Genomic DNA, 13454 nt, shown 5'->3' on the forward strand with positions numbered 1-13454 from the left:
ACAGCAGCCTAAAGGAGGCCTCTTTTTTCAAGTTATTGCTGTATTTAAGATTTCTCATAGAACACGTTTACATGCTTTAATGGTCTAAAAAACACTAGTTCCCTCATCCTGTCTGTACTGGAACATCTATATTCACCCTCTGTCTGAGATGATCCATTGTAGTGCCTGTCTCTTTATGCCCCCTCCCAGAAAAGCCCAGTGTGCCCTGATTGATCAGTTTCTTGGGACTTCTGCATCTCGCCCTCTCCGGGGAAGTGCAGCCAGGGTATGACTGTAATGGTGAATATTGGCACTTTCTACCTTGCAAAATCACCAACAGAAGCTTCTGAACACAACCAGATACTATGTCCCAGCAAAATTGGGAAAAAATTAACAACATCAGCCACCAAGATGTCACGTTTCCCTGGCATTCGCATGTAGCTCCATATAGCAGTGTAGGCTACGTAATGTAAACAGTTGCAATGGCACACCTGGAGGAGCTGATTATATAAAGAAATCCGCAACAGGCTGACGTCAGCTTGTTTTATAAGTCGGTAAAAAATATTGGAGACAGAGTATTCAGAATGGTCTGAAGGTTTTTGCTCTCAGGGCATACTTTTACATATGTTCACCTCATTATTTGAAAACCTGCAACTGTTTTATAACATCTGACATTGTAACATGACATATATGTCAAAAATGAGGAAAGGCATACTTTTTAACCCCTATACCCATGGGACTAGTACTGCCTGGGGACCTCATGTGATCATGTTAGTGTTTTGTGTGGTACATTTGTGGGGGATAAGCAAAGTCTGTATTTTACTTGAATTTACTGACATTAACTTGCGGATATGATGCTCTCAGTCATTTTTAACTCCACTCTTTACAGTACAGAAACACTACACAGCACCACTAGTAGAGATGTACCTTGTTAACTTCCTTTTCTTTCTCTTTAATGTGGGTTAAACAAACAAAAGATTCTGTTACTTATTTTCATGCCATCTATCTTATCATCTTTCAAGATTTTGTTCTTCTGATTGTTTAAAGTGTGATCTTTCTGCAAACGGGTGTCCATGCTGTGCAGTGAGGTCAGTTTCCTGCACCCAAAGTACCGTAAACACTTTCATCTACAATAGCCAGCACAGCCTCCATAATTCTCAACCAGTAAAGAGGAAGAGAAGAGGCACAGAGAAAACAAAAAAACTTTAAACAACCCCAAATCACCAAGCTGCCAATTCATACGGGGCTAATATTATCACAATACCTTTCATGTTTAGTGAAATATGGTAGGTAATTTGTGGTGGAATTTTTACTTAACAAATTATGGATATGGCAGATTCACAAGGGATTGAGATCACAGACGACCACCCCAATTATTACAAATTACTACAGGTCTCCGAGTATTATTTATTCATTCATTATCCATAACCACTTTTGCTGTTAAGGGTTAAATAGTGTCTTATAAAATACAATAAACTACTATACTATATGAAGGAAAGGAAAGGATGACTATTCATTCATTCTTGTGCAATATTTAACAGAAAGCAGGTACGATTCCACAAGTATTTATTCAGAAGAAAGCAAAGCAAAACAAAACACACAAATTCTAACTCGTCACTTTATACAAGCACAGGTTTGTATGTGTGTGTGTGTGTGTGTGTGTGTGTGCGTGCGTGCGTGCGTGCGTGCGTGCGTGCGTGCATGCGTGAGTGAGTGACAGACAGACAGACAGACAGACAGACAGAGACAGAGAGACAGAGAGACAGACAAAAGCTGTGTAGTTGAAACAAAGGCTGTTTGGCCTACAAAACAAAATGGATTATCAGATGGCTGAATCAAAGATGGCTTCAGGCTGGGGGAGGTTAAACTAAGTTAAACAGTCTTACTTGGCCTAAACAACTGTAATAATGCTACAGTATGCCCAGTTGATCCATGACCAATCCTTGAATAAAGGAAAAACTTGCTTTGTGCAGCTTTTGTTAGCCGGCAGTTGAAGACTGGAAATAACTGGGGTTCCAGATGCAGTCCTTGCTGTGTCCTTGTTCCAAAGGTGCAGAACCGAGGAGTATTCGAGGGGATCCGATATCCTTGAGTTAGAAGTCTTGTGCTGACTCAACTTGGTTCTACTTGTTGCTGGAAAGTTAGTTGCAAACCTTGTGTTTGGCACACTGACTTGTCTGGTCTTTGGGTTCTGTGTCTGCTGGAAGCAGGCCACATTGAGAGCGAAGCTGCAGCTCCTGCTGTGAGCATGCAGAGGTAAGAGAACAGGTGAAGGACGCAGCAGGTCCTACCTCTATGGAGGTTAAAGAGCAGAGAGCCAGAGTCCCCTTCGGAGCCTCAGGAAAGGAGAGCATGTCAGAGGCTCAGGAGAAAGAGAGCAATGGAGAGTAGGGGCATCTCCCTAAGTTGGCTTGGTGACATCACAGAGTCACGTCACTGCGACAGTAATGCCCAAGCAAGACTGGTCTCTTACTTGGGTTTGACTGTGAGGCATCCTGTGAAGAAGGGTGCCAAATGGCTGTCCTTTATTTGACGAACAAAGAACATGCAGTCCCAGGCCCCATTTCAGATGGCAAGACCCAGAGGAAAAGCCTTCGCATATCCAGGTTGGACCTTAACAAATGACAAATTACCTGTGGTCCTGTGAATCCCAACACAGGGTACACCCTGGACAGATTGCCAGACTATCACAGGGCTGACACATAAAGACAGACAGCTATTCATGTTCACATTCACACCTACGGCCATTTTAGAGTCATCAATTAACCTAGCCAGCATGCCTTAGGACTGTGGGACGAAGCCTGAGAACCCAGAAAAAACCCACACTGATACTGGGAGAACATGCACAGAGTTCAACATAACTCATGGCCCGATGGCCCGGGGCCAATCAAAAAGTATGTCGGGCAAGTTGACTGACAGGTCATAGGCCTGCTCGGGCCAGTGACACTGTAAGGCTTTTTTTGTCAGGGGAACAACTCCAGCGGATTTTTATCCCACTTTTCTCGAGTCTTCAGTGGATTTATTGGGCTTTTTGGCCAAAGGTGCCCTCACCTTTGCTCGTGCAGTGAAACGCCGGAGGAGGAGGAAACGTGCCGGTGCGCTTGTGCGTCTCCACCAACGCGAACACCGCACACCGCTGCCATGCCGGTATATTTCTCTCCAACGTGCGTTCGCTGGCCAGTAAACTGGATGAACTTCAGCTACTGATGGTGAAAAACAGAGACTTTTCTACATCTGCAGTTTTGTGCTTCACGGAGAGTGGCTGTGTGGATTGATACCGGACTCCGCGCTGCAGCTGGCAGGCTTCCAACTCTTGATCATAATATGGAACTCTCCGGCAAAACTAAAGGTGGAGGTATCTGTTTTTATACTAACAGTGGCTGGTGTAATGACGTGACAGTGATCCAGCAGCACTGCTCTCCTGATCTGGAATCTTTTTTCACCAACTGCAAACCTTTTTACTCCCCCCGTGAGTTTGCTTCATTCATTCTGCTCGGTGTTTACATCCCACCGCAGGCCAACGTGCAGGAGGTAGGCTACAGCGCACACTCACCGACCAGATAGGCTGCTGTGTGTGGAGCGGACTCCTTAGTTATTGTCCTTGGTGACTTTAACAAAGGTAACCTCACCCATGAACTCCCCAAATACAAACAGTTTATAAAATGTCCGACCGGAGAGAAGAATATCCTGGATCACTGTTACACAACTGTTAACAACGCCTATCACACTGTCCCCCGTGCTGCACTGGGCCACTCTGACCACAACACCGTCCACCTGATTCCCTCATACAGGCAGAAGTTAAAGCTCTGTAAACCTGTTGTGAGGTCATCTAAGAAGTGGATGAGTACACAGAGGCTGTGACATCATACATCAGCTTCTGCGAGGACTGCTGTATATACCATCACGCACTACGATGAGGTATAATGGAGTTTAATGAAATGAAGTTAAATTAAATGAACTTTTATAGACATTTCTCTCTCTCTCTCTCTCTCTCTCTTTACTTAGGCCAGTAAGAATATACAAGGGGCCAGTATGTTGAACACTGATGCAAACACAGCAGAGAAGGGCCCCAGCCAGCCCTCTGGTTCAAGCTCAAGACCCTCTTGCTGTGAGGTTGTGCGAACCACTGCACTATCGTGCTGCCTCCAAGTAACACTTGTCCTGTGCAAATAGGGCATTGGACAACAATACTTACTTTCATTTCAGTTTAAAGCTTTCAAGTATCAAGTGATGTGTTCCTGAGCAATGTACAACAGTATTATGAGCTCATCTTTACACCACAAACAGAAGCATCTAACCAGAAGGTCAAAGACACAGTGCTCATGCAATCTATCATTTACTATGATACAGTGAACTGCTTAAATGCAGAGACAGATACAAAACAGATCAAATGCTTTCTCATTAGAATAGTACACATATGCAAGATATGGACTTGCAAACAAGATGCTTTCTGGTATGGTGTATTCACAAATGTGTGCATTTGATTATCTATACAAGCTAACTTGCCTTGACATGCATTTCTTATCAGCCCACGCATACCAAACCAAGCTCAGCTTCTTGCTCTGAAATTCCCCTTCAGTTTTGTCTTTGTATCTTAGAGTAGCACTTTGAACTTCAGCTTTGAACTCTCTTTTGGCCTTACACATACATCTCTGAACCACTGGTGTGCTTGAAAGCAAAACTTCTCTTGAAAGGCTGGCCTTTCTACCTTGTTGACATGAGGTTCACACTCTGTATTCTTTGGGCACGTTTCAGCTGTCCTTGTGGGAATAGCAGATATAAACGCATAATACAACATGCTAGCCCCTCTTGGTCAATAGTTAAACAACAAGAAGTACCTTGGCATTAGGATAAAGACAAAAAATAAGAATAAGATATTAGTCCAATTTTTCTGAACAATAATAACATTTAGCATTCACAGATGAGTCACAGAGAGAAGGTTGTGCTTCACAAGGGTTTAAACAGTACAATACCATATATAGTATATACACCTGTATATGGCATACCCCATTTTAGGCTGGTCTGCAAATGAGCAAGTATAAAGCTGTTATGACCTGTTCCCAGTGCAGTTTCCATGGTTTAAAAAACATTTCTAGAAAGTGTCACCATCTTAACACGAGGCAATAAGGCAAATCAAAGCAAAAGAGATCAAGAAAAATCTGTGTATTTTTGCATACCGAGAGTAAAAGATGGTCTCTTTTTGCTGCCATTTATCAAACAATACCTGCCCACATGTGCGTGCACATTCAAAATGCAGGGCTAGTAACTCTGACAGCCTAACATAAATGTATATATGTCTGTCACTCCACTCTGTTGACGAAGCCTATTAATTTTTCATGAAAATGAGGCACTCTCATTAGGAGTTGAACACTGTGATCATGTTCTGTCACTGCCATCTTTCTGCCTCAACAACTGTTGGACTAGTTCTGCCTCGGAAGATCAGCAATGCTCTGTTTGTAGAGTGTTGTTGCAGCATTTGAGTAATTTCAGCTCACACTCTGCAAGCCGCACACTTCCCTGCAGATCAATACACAAGTCAGGCAAGGGGAGAAGCTGTGCTGCGTTTCTTTATTATGTAGTTTCTCTAAGGGTACATAGGTCGCATTGATCAAACAGCTAAAACTTGTGGTCTAAGGAAGCTATTTGAAAGATCATTAGATAATTGCTTGTATTTATCTCACCTAAAAGCCAGAAAGAACTAAGGTCTCCTTGTGCTTTTCTGCCTTCAATTTGATGGCCAAATTACAGATGCTGTCTGTGCAGCTGAATTTATGCATGACTCTTTCACTTGGGCTACTCAGCCTCTTTTGTCCTGACTCCCCAAATTAACTCTACTTCTTCATTACAGATGCAGACAGAGTAATCATCATAGATTCAAACAGAGTTGGCTAACAATTAGGCTTATGACTTAACCTGGGAACCACACCAATCGGCAAGCTCATGTTTTATTTGGTCTGACAGATACATCTGGTCCCACTCCCGCTCAGACAGACTTCCAGCAAAACTGGCTCAGTTTGGGTGGGTTTGATACGATGACTGATAACTTGCAGAGCCTTGGCGCCTTACACATAATATGTGATGATGTCATTTGTGGCATCCTCGCGCCAGGGACACTTTGTGAGCATAAACCTACCTTAGTGAAGAGGAGGGCTGTTGAGGCATTTTCCAAAACAACCACGATGGCTGTAGCTGATATGAAACTTTCTGTTGAAACCGTATTTTCAAATTCTGGTGTCAAAAACACCAACGCTTGTTCAAAGACATTTTGAGGCTACAGCATCACAGCTCATCTCTGCATACTGCAGTCTGTCTACATTTGTCTGAGCTCAAAACTATGTCACATTTTATTGCTCTGATTGATTGTAGGTCTATCCAATTACATTCAGAGGTATTTTGGTCTAAAGCCATCAATAACACCCCTTGGAAATTGAAAATGAACTGAGATGTTTTAGACTTATTTGGTTTTGTGAACTGGTATGGCGATGTCAGGCTATTTATGACTATGAGCATCCTGAAATGGTAACAATAGCTGATGTTGGCCTGTGTTGGTCTGTAACATGATGAACTTTGTGATAATACTGAAAAGTGAAAACCACCTATGGCAGTAATGAAGCAATTATTTGATTAATCAGCTAACTGTATTGTGTCAAGTATTCAAATAACAAAAAGTTAAACAAATTTTAATCTGCTCATTTGAGTTATATATAGAGAAAAAATGTTAAATATTTACTGATTCCAGTTTATCAAATGCGAGGATTTGAGTATAGATCCCCAGCTGTGATCAGCATTTAAAAAAAAAAAAATTATGATATTTTCAGGACCAGTCAAAAGGAAAAACCAATCAATCATAAATAGAGAAGTTAACTGATCATTGAAATTAATGAGTTTGAGACTGGAATTTAATTCTTGATGTTGAAGCTGTATCTTCCCAACAAAATAGCGAGAGGGCAAACTATCTGCTGTGAGAGATTGTGTGCTACGATCAAAAGCTCAGAACGGATGCTAAATGGACTTTGTGGTGAAAATGTTTTGCCAGAAGCAATTGTTGGTTACTTCGAGAAAGTGAGATTGTTAGAACCAAAATTATTCTCCTCAACAGTCTGGATGTGTGACTGTACGTGTGACTGTATAGACTGTGCAAGCCTACAAAAAATAGATGTAAGAACACTGAAAAGATAAGATAGTGTTGAATATTATTTCCATGCCATTATTTCCATTTCCACAAAGAAAATGGGGAACTCATCACAACAGTGATGTGGTAAACCAGATAAAGCCACTATGTCCTGAACAGCATAAAAACAGACCTACACACATATTGCTTGCCATTTAAATTAAAATATTAAGCCAAGCATGATGTAAATTTCATAAGTATACACCAAGTAGATAACGATCCACTGCTATGGCACATTTTTCAAAAGACATTTTAAGGTTAATCCTACTTGACACTAACATCAACCTTACTTCAACAAACGGCTCTCTCTAATGCTTTTAAGCAGATGCTTGTAGGCTTCTACTGCATGAGAACTGCCGTTGTGAGTGTTTGAGAGAGAGAGTGGAAAGAGATCAGGACAGATCACTGAGAGGAAGCAAAAAGCCCAGCAGTCAAGGAGCAGTGAGATGCCTTTTGCAATTTGGGCTCTACCACAACTCTAATTTGGCCAGATCAATGCTGCAATCAATTGAAAACTGCCACAAACATACACCACCACACACTAATTACTTTTTAACCTTTTTGTTTTACTTTTTGTTTTAGTTTGTTTTCATTCTGTTGATCTGGGGAGAAAAATAGATGCGTCCCTTAGGCTGGTGCCTGATGTCAGTGGTGAAAATTAATTACTGAATTTAATTATTGAGTTCATTTAGTTTATCCAGATAAGGCAGAAATGGAGAATGGAGGAAAGAGAGTGGGTAATTGAGTGTGTCTGTGTGTGTTGAATAGTTGGGGTTCAGGACAGTCAGCTGATCCATCCAACTGCTGCTCACTGATTGTTTTATTTATTTGCTGGAATGCAGCCTGATTCCCTATTAATCAGTACTTACAATGGTATGTTTCCATTTGCTTGTTGAATTAGCTGGATGCAGGGATGGATGTGGGGCCGATGGCGAGCAGCAGTAATAACTGTATCAGACTTGGCTGCAATATGGGCACTGAAGCAGCAGCGTTTGCTATGGCAAGATAATAAGTGAGGGCTCTGACATTTTAAATATGGCATCTTATTAAAGTGGTGGGTGAGATATGTGTATATGTGAGCAGAGTGTTTTATGTGAACCAATTTATGAGAGTTACTTCTGTGAATATTCCTATGTCTACTGGGTTCTGGTCTGCTCACCCTTATGTAGTTTGGAGGCCAGATGTGTTAAATCTTTAGTATGTGTTCACAGGGTGAGAACCAAACAAATTGAGGGGAAAGACAATAATCACTTACTAGAGGGGTGGCCCCCAGAATAGTCAACTATTTGACGATTCGATCAAAGGAGTCTGATTTGACTGCTTAACTCCCAGTCAAATCTTCGCAGTTGTGGGAAAATAGGGTTATGAAACAAAGGATCAGTCCATTCTGACTATATGGGGGTGTTGAATGTCTAATTTAACATAGAATGGTTGGTTTCTTCCTATATGTCACAGCCTATTTTGATATAAAGTTAGGTCAGAGCACTAACATTAGAAGGCAGCGCTAAGCATTTTCTGAACTTATAAATGGCTATCTGTCAACATCACGTATGCTCTGTCCTATTATGAAATAAATCCTGATGCATGGAACATAGAGAAACCTGGCTATTCACATGTGTGAATACATTTCTTCTGGTAAAGCTGTGTGTTTCACGCTTCGTCATCTAGCCACTTCCTGTTATTTCTGTAAAGAAAGAGTTGTCTCTGCAGGTGAGGAAGGACTCACTTTGGCTTCTGGCTGCCTAGATTCTGTTGGCTTTCATAGGCCCCATTCAGATGTAGCGTCTAAAAGCGCGTGGAAAACGCCAGCTGTGCCGTTTCCATCCTTTTATCCAAGGCGCTTCGGAGGTTGCACTACTGTCGCGCCTGCCGTTACTAAGCAACCAAAACCACCTGTCACTCACAGGGGGAGTAAAAAGTGACACAGAAATAGCGTATCATCATGCTCACCAGTTATCCCAAGCTCCGAGCTGATAATTCTCCAGGCATTGTTCCTTCTGTTGGAGTCAAAGTAGTACTACGAAGACAGGTCATGTAACTCTTGGTATCCCTGGACAAGAATGATCAGTCGCTCTTCCATTGCTTGCTGCCTTTCACACCACCAGATGTTGTGAAGTCCGTTGGACGGAAAGGAAGAAGCAGGTCCGTGGAGCTGATTGGTTAATTCTTATCACATGACATGCAGTGCGCATGCTGCATTCGAAAAAGTTGAGATTTTTCCATCTCTGTGCGCCACGGACGCGCACGAAAAAACAGGCACGTCGCACCAAATGTGCGCCGCTACGCCGTCGCTTTGGATTGTGAGCGCGCTTGACGTGTGTCTACACTGAAACTAATGGATTTGTGCGCGCAAAAGACGTTACATCTGAATGGCCCCTTACTCTGCTAACTTTGGCTTCTACCCCTGATCACCAGTGATGGAAGATGACATAGGTATAAATTATCTGCATTAGAGGTGCCAGCCTTTTGTTTAAACTTGAGCACATAGATTATCATTAAATAGTTTATCATCATGGCTTTTTTGTTTGTTTTTTTAACTGACTAACTACGAAGTAACTTGAGTTGCAAATCAATTTGCAAAAGTGGAAGTTGTTAAAGGTGTTTATATGCCCAAGTCTTCCAGTTGCTACAGGAGTACTGTAGATAACATATTCAGGCTTCTCAAAACCAAAGTAAAGCCTTATCCAGGTTTCTGAAAGTAGGAAATAATAGCAACATATGCAATGAAATAATCCAAATATTGCAAAAAGATGATCAAACCATGATACTAATGCTGGCTTTAATATCAACTGGCTGTTTTCTTTTTCTCGCTCAATGCAGGAAAACAAAACACAGGGAATAAGAAATACAGGTCTATATAAGAGAAATATGATTTGGAGGAAAACCTCTCCCAGCACAATAACAGGTGATGCCCATGCATCACTTTTCCTCACCTCCCTCAACAATTCCCTTGACCTTCCTACAGACATTCATATTGTCATTAATTATAACATATGACACTGCAGGGCAAAAACTTGTGAATCGCATGTCTACTGAATCACATCCATTCACAAACTTGGACAATTGACAGCTAAATCCCTCCTCCAAACAGTGTTTGTCCAATCATAGCTTAGCACATGTAGCTAGGCACAGCAGATTTCTCAAGCTTTGGAATTCTCCATATGCTACAGCCGTGCACATGGAGCTACAGAAAGTGTAATACTCTAGAGAGTCCTGTCTTTTTTTTTTTTTTTTTTTTTGGGTTTCCACAACCAAGAATCCAAGAGTTTACATTTATGTGTGTTTATCTGCTGAAAGATATACTATGCAGGATTCTCCCTCTCAATCATCTTTTTTCTGTATTCAGGACATTTATGGGTGTGTACCCCCACAGCACTCAGGTGAGGTCAGGTTTATATAAAAAGATAGCAAACAGGGGCCAGACCATAAGCAGCAGGCATTCAAGAGACGCAGTGCCAATTAAACGCAAATAAAGTGAGGCAAAGGGCCAAAAAAGAGTGAATCTGGGGTTGGCTTTAACTTGTACTTTAGCTGGCAAACATTGTTAGCAAACATTTACCGATAAACCTGCATAATATACCTTTTAAAGACTGTCCAATATTACATTATTTTCTTAAAATAACGTATTTCTATAGCTAACTAGATACACCCTGCAAAACAAAGATATTGCTGCTCCTTTGTTTTCATGTCTTCAATATGGATCATCAACTGCTGAAGATGCCAACTTTTAACAGGAGATACAGCTTTAGCTTCAGTCTGTTTTGCATTATGATGTGGCAGCAAGTGGTCATAATTTCTTGTTTGTAGCCATGAGGTGCATATCTAAGGGGGGGGGGGGGGGCTCTGATGTTTATGAGTCAGGTGAAGACATTGTTCCAACCAGCTCAGAGAGCTAAAGTTAATTAGTGGGCCAGCAGCAGCAGCAGCAGCTGATATTATCTGCCAGTGACAGTTTTCATTTCAGCCAGCAAACTGATTGTCCACAAGCAAAAATGAGAAGCCTGCTTTTGTCTACCTCTGTCTGAAATACGTGTCCAATTGTCTTTAAAAATAGCTATTAATTTCAAGCAGTAAATCTGCCACAGTCAAGGTAGACTACATATGTACAGTGTGCTAGATTAGAAAAGCCTGACACAAACATATAGAACTACTAACTTCTGTCTCTGTCTGTCTCCGACATTCAAAATCAATTCTCTATTGACTGGTTTCTCTTGTATCAGTCAGTGAGTATGTCCAAATGTGCACCAGCACATGCCTCTACAATTCATTTTTAACAGTTTTAATTAATCTTAATGTTCATTACTGGCATAAAAGTTATCATCATGAATTAGAGTTACATCCACAAAATATAGACATGAACACAAAAATACATATATGTGAGTCGTACAGACACACATGCAACAGTGGGGGAAGGCTCCCAGGGTGGTTTCCGTGGCAACAGGCAGGTGACAGTAGGTACAGTAATAAGGTCCTGATAGCAAAGTGACAGCACATAGATGAAAGGCTGCTGTTCTGTCACTCACCAGGAAGTAAGAGTCATGCAGCAAAGAGGTAGATCTGAGAGTTAGAGTGTCGAACTCATGGAAACATGAAAAATCAAATAGTTCTCCTTTCTCTCGTTTTTTGTCTGTTTTTCTTTCTTTCTTTCCTTCTTTCTTTTTCTGTCTTTCTTTCTTTCCTTCTTTCTTGCATTGACAGTCAATAACAAACATCAACACCATGCCCAGTTTAAAAAATAAAGTAGCAGTAAGACCTACATCAAAATAAAACTGTTCAGTATGATTTTGCAGCCTACAATCACCCTGTACAGGCAAAACACATACTCTTGCACAATCACACACACGAATACTCATTATCGCATGCTTCCAACTCCAAGAATCGATACAAATAGGCCATATTTTCTGTCTCCATAATGATATATTTAATGACCTCTCTCTCTTCCCCTCTGTCCATCACATGCATTGACCCGATAGACAATTGTGCACATTCTGTCCTACACACACACACACACACACACACACACACACACACACAGGCAAACATAGCAAAGTATGGAATTTTGTCTTCATAAATTTCATCATCCCACAATGTCCCTGCTGTATCTGTTTCCTCAAAGACATAACTGATGTGTTTGCTCATTCCTGCCCTTGTGTATGTGTATAAAAATGAATTTGTACAAGCATGAATGTGTGTGCGCCTGCGTGGATGATTTTCGGGAGCTCAGACTGTGTATCCACGTCTGTGGTTGTGTGTGTGTGTGTGTGTGTGTTTCTTAGTGATACATCATAGATTGTCCAGTAGTGTTTTTGTGGCAGCTGGAGTAGAGGGGCTGAGGGCTACAGAAGAAAAACTGTCCGATTATTCTGCTGCATCAATTCAAAGCAACACACATGCACACACACATACTAATTCCCTTCCACTTTAAAGATAAACACATGCATATCAGATGCATGATGCACGAATGCACTTTATAACTACATTACTCTGTACATACCAACACCCCACTTTGCTGGGACCTTCTCAATTACTGAATATACACACACATACTCACTCACAAACACACACACACGCAAGAGTGCGAGTGCAGGCTCAGGGCCTCCTGAGGGTGCTGGTGGGCATGGCTGATTGACCCTGCCTCACCAATCTGCCCAGCTCTCTGCCAGAAAATCAACCAATTAAAAGATGCAGGCACCACAGCAGCACTGAGGGGACGGGGTGGGGGTGGGGGGGTGGGGGGGGGGCACTGGAATTGTGGGTAACGGCAGCTGCGATGTTGAATTGGGAAGCAGCTGTGAGGAGCTGACCTGACAAAGCAGGACACACACACACACATGCACGCACACACGCTCTCTTTCGCTTACATGCACACACACAGCTTTGGTTCTCTGTACTTTATATTCTTCACTCATAAATTGGTATGCAATTTACCTTCCCCCATCACTCGGGTGGAAAGGTGTTAAAGGCCTTCATCCAAAAGTCTTGAGTTCATTCTGTTTAGGCTTTTTCTATGTTCACTATACATGCATAAGCCTGTGAGGTGTAGAGCCACTCTATTTTTAGGTGTATCTAAGTACATCAACATGATAAAAAGGCTTACAGGAACACATTTTATTAAATCAAAAGAAGAGAAGCTCATATAACATCCAACATTTTCTCCTGGACCCTGACCAAATAATGTTGGCTGACCAAGACTCATATTGAACCAGGGCTGCACCTAATGATTATTTTCCAAAATCAATTTTATGTCAGAGCCTTTGTCCACAGACTAAATCTGAAAACTGAACTGTGTGTAGCTGTTCAGAAG

The 13454-nt window shown here is 41.6% G+C and overlaps 1 protein-coding gene across 1 annotated transcript in view; it reads right to left on the reverse strand.

The window, feature by feature from the left end:
- si:ch211-186j3.6 (neural-cadherin) overlaps positions 1-13454 on the reverse strand; it is a 434762-nt gene that overhangs the window by 268819 nt on the left and 152489 nt on the right. The gene's annotated exons all lie outside the window — the stretch shown is intronic.

Source organism: Epinephelus fuscoguttatus, linkage group LG2, assembly GCF_011397635.1.
Source record: "Epinephelus fuscoguttatus linkage group LG2, E.fuscoguttatus.final_Chr_v1".
NCBI lineage: Eukaryota > Metazoa > Chordata > Actinopteri > Perciformes > Serranidae > Epinephelus > Epinephelus fuscoguttatus.